Source organism: Colobus angolensis, unplaced genomic scaffold (genome assembly GCF_000951035.1).
Source record: "Colobus angolensis palliatus isolate OR3802 unplaced genomic scaffold, Cang.pa_1.0 Scaffold30, whole genome shotgun sequence".
NCBI classification, from domain to species: Eukaryota; Metazoa; Chordata; class Mammalia; order Primates; family Cercopithecidae; genus Colobus; species Colobus angolensis.
In genome coordinates, this window is record NW_012116266.1 from 6,575,090 (window position 1) to 6,579,671 (window position 4,582).

A 4,582-nucleotide genomic window follows, 5' to 3' on the forward strand; every position below is an offset into this window, starting at 1 on the left:
CCCCTCGTCCCGGGCTGGTTGAGGGCTCCGAGGCCCCAGGGCGGCGCGTCTGTCCCCTGAATGGCCCAGGGCTGGGTGGGGCTGCGGTGGGCAGCGGTGGCCTTTCTCCTTCACACACACATGCCTTCCAAACGTGCATGGCTTGGGATTCGTGTATTTGTTTAAGAGAGGGCGGCCACATCTTTTTGTTAGGCGTTCAGACTCCTCCGATTCCGGGGTTTTCTCCCGACTGAGTTGTCTCCTTCTCCTCAGTACTCTCGGAGGAAAGCCTCGAGGGGCAGAATTGCCCTCTGTTGTTTCACGGCGCTGGAGCCTCCCTCTCCGCAGCCCGAAGAATCCGGATGGACCCGCCTTTCCCAGAACCGGAGACCTTGGCCTCCTCAGGCTCCCCTCTGACTCAAACAAAAGCCGGAATTGGAAAGACCCCCCCCCTTTGATGTGTTTGCTGTAATCGACGTCCTGCTTTCCTCAACCGCCCATTCCCTTAGCCTTCTTAGTTGACAGGAATATTGAGTATTTGCAAGGATGCGAAGCCAGAGAGAGAAAAAAGACTTTTAATTCTATAAATCGTCCCGCTGTGTGCGCGCGTCTGTCCGTTACAGCGCGGTGTCCACCCCGAGAGAGGGCCTGGATTCACAAGGCTGGGGGCCTTGAGGGCTTTTTAGGGCACGTGAAAGGAAAATTGAGCTAGAGTTATGTCAGGATAGAGAGTGGGATCATTTTGCACTCAAGTAATTGAGGAGATCCCGTTGGTACTGCAGTTTCCAAGGATTTGTGTAGTGCGTTTTTTCGATCTGGTTTGTACAAGCGACCAGCATCCCTCCCGCCCTTACACCCCGCTGCGGGGTCAGCCGACGTGGGTGGGATTTTGCCGGCGGCGAGGGGAGAAGGTGACGTGCGTGGCGCCATGATCGGAAGTCTGGACTGAATTCTTAGCTGCGAGGTGGAAAATGCGCGTGGGAGGGCGATCTTGAGGGGTGAAGTCTGGCCTTCCCATTTCCCACCAGGCAGGAGGGTTATGCTGAAGGCTGGTTTTGCTGATCTTTCATTGAGGCTAAGGGCAGTTCCACAGATACAGTCATAGACTTCTTAAGTCATGCTCTGCTTGCTTCTTCGAGTCTGATGTTATCTCTTTATCTGAATTTGATGTAAATAAATCTCCACATTCCTTAAACTGGTTCTGTTATACTAAACATCTCCCATAATTAGGGGTTGTAGCAATACCAACTCCGGATTCTAAGACTCTTTTTAGTTGAAATGTTTATACTGTTTACCCTTTAGACAGAGAAAAAAAAATCTACCTAGTAAAATCCCTTAAAAAGATGAAGAGCATATGCTTTGATTCATTAGCTTTATTTATTTAGGTATTATTTATTTATTTATTGAGACGGACTCTTGCTCTGTTGCCCAGGCTGCAGTGCAGTGGCGCGATTTCGGCTCACTGCAACCTCCGCCTCCTAGGTTCAAGCAATTCTCTGGCCTCAACCTCCCGAGTAGCTGGGATTACAGGCGGCGCCACCACGCCCGGCTACTTTTTGTATTTTTAATGGAGACGGGGGTTTCATCATCTTTGCCAGGCTGGTCTCGAACTCCTGATCTCAGGTGATCCACCTGCCTCGACCTCCCAAAGTGCTGGGATTACATACGTGAGCCACCGCACCCGACCGATTCATTAGCTTTATTACTGTATTTTGTTTTGACCAAAAGGTCTAAATTAGAAACTGGTATTGTTTTAGCATTTGTCTTTCAAAAACTGAGAGAGAGTTTCTAGCACTCAGAGAAATTGGATTTTAGTATGTTAGAGGTGCAGAAAGTTTATTAATTCGTAGTACACTTTTATCTTCCTCAAATTGAGATCAAGTACTTTGTTCAATTTTTATTTACTTAAGATTTTTTTCCAAGAAACATTAAGTGTCCTTTTTGTAGTTCCCCCTTATCCACCGTTTCAGTTACCTGCGGTCAACCACGGTCTGAAAATATTAAATGGAAAGTTCCAGAAAAAAACAATAAGTGTTTGTTTTGTTTTGAGACGGAGTTTCTCTTTTGTTGCCCAAGCTGGAGCGCAATGGCCTGATCTCAGCTCACAGCAACCTCCGTCTCCCAGACTCAAGCGATTCTCCCGCCTCAGCCTCCTAAGTAGCTGGGATTACAGGCATGCGCCACCACACCCAGGTAGTTTTGTATTTTTAGTAGAGACGGAGTTTCACCATGTTGGTCAGGCTGGTCTCAAACGCCCCACCTCAGGTGATCTGCCTTCCTGGCCTCCCAAAATGCTAGGATTAGAGGCTTGAGCCACTGAGCCTGGCCTTATAAATTTTAAATTGAGTACTGTTACTAACTAGCTGTGATGAAATCACTGTCATCCCACACTGTCCTTCTGGGATGTGAATCATCATTTGTACAGTGTATCCACTATAACCTCCTTAATCACTTAGTAGCAGTCTCTTATCAGACTGACTGTGGCAGTATGTAGTATCCAAGTACTTGTGTTCAACTAACCTTTATTTTACTTAATAATGGCCCCAAAGCACAAGAGTAGTGACGCTGGCAATTCAGCCATAGAGAATCTATAAAGTGCTTCCTGAAGTTAAAATGTCAGAGTTCTTGCCTGTAATTCCAGCACTTTGGGAGGCCGAGGCGGCGGGTGGATCACGAGGTCAGGAGATCGAGGCCATCCTAGCTAACACGGTGAAAACCCGTCTCTACTAAAAATACAAAAAAATTAGCTGGACGTGGTGGCGGGTGCCTGTAGTCCCAGCTACTTGGGAGGCTGAGGCAGGAGAATGGCGTGAACCCGGGAGGTGGAGCTTGCAGTGAGCCAAGATCGTGTCACAGCACTCCAACCTGGGCGACAGAGCGAGACTCAGTCTCAAAAAAAAAAAAAAAGAGTTATTGACTTAATAAGGAAGGAAAAAAATTATATGCTGAGGTTGCTAAGATCGCTGGTAACAATGAATCTTTGGCAGGGCGCAGTGGCTCACGTTTGTAATCCCAGCACTTTGGGGGACCAAGGTGGGAGGATCACTTGAGGTCAGGAGTTCAAGACGTGCCTGGCCAACATGGTGAAACCCCGTCTGTACTAAAAATACAAAAACTAGCTGGGCATGGTGGCATGTACCTGTAATCCCAGCAGCTACTCCGGAAGCTGAAGTAAGAGAATCGCTCGAACATAGGAGGTGGAGGTTGCAGTGAGCTGAGATTGCACCACTGTACTCCAGTCTCGGTGACAGAGACTCTGGCAAAAAAAAAAAAAAAAAAAATTCTATCTGTAAAACTGAATTGTGAAGAAAAAATAAATTCAGGCTAGTTTTGCTGCCACACCTCAAACTGCAAAAGTGATGGCCACAGTGCATAATAATTGCTTAGTTAAGATGGAAAAGGCATTAAATTTGTGGGTAGAAGACATAATAGAAATGTATTCCAGTTTACAGCAATTGGGTTCAGTACTGTCTGCAATTTCAGGCATCCACTGGAGGTCTTGGAACAAATCCCTTGTGGATAAGGGGCAGGAAGGACTACTGTACATGTTATAAATGTATAATAAATTATATAGAACACAGAAAAGGTCTTAGGAAATTCACATGAAAAAACACATGCCACTGACTTGGTAGGTAGACAACTAGGTATGTACCCTCTTCCCTTTTCTGTTCCTTCTTGTGATATCTCAGTTGGGACATGGCTGTTCACTTACAGTGAGAAAGAACATCAAAGAACAGAATTAGGACTTGGCAGGAAACTTGTCCACAACAAAAGGCAGACAATGTAGACGATGTAAGTCAAGCTCAGCTGAGAACAAAGAACTGGTGATGCAGGTGAGGTTTGGCATCTGTACTAATCAGGATGGGCTAAATTACAGTAACATTCCCCAAATCTCAACATCAAGCAATAAAGGTTTATTTCTCACACGTTATATGTTTGATATAAGTCATCAGGAGACCCATCGCAACTTGAGTTCACAGGAAATAGACACTGAAACTCTGAAATTTGTATTCAGGAGGTTATTACCTAATGATGGCAAGAACAACCTCTGTGGGGATTGAGGGATGCAAGACTGGGCAGAGGGAGAAGTTGAATTGCAACACATTTGCAACCGAGGCATCAACCAATCCTGCAGGAATTCTGGAACTGGGTTGGCCTTTCAGCATTGTCCTAATCTGTGTCTGCTAACACTTTAAGGTACACCTAAAAGACCCCCCAAACCCAGCAAGCTTTTCATTCAAGATTCCTTCAGTGGGGTACATCTAGGGAAAAAGTCCCTCAAGAATGCTGATAAATTAGGCTCCTTGATTGCTGCCTTGGAGTAGGAAATCCAGCATTAGACAGACTGCCTAATCAAGTTGGGTAAAACCCAGTTAAATTATACGTTCACACCAACCAGTCACTGGATGTGGGCTGCACATATGAAAGAGATGTGACCTTTGATAAAAGGGTTCTCTTTAGCCAACAGCTACCCCCAGAGAGGGACCCAGCTGAGCACTGTCAGCCACCAGCAGTTCTAGCAGTTGGGAGAAAGAATGCTTCAGACCTGCCGGGCGCGGTGGCTCAAGCCTGTAATCCCAGCACTTTGGGAGGCCGAGACGGG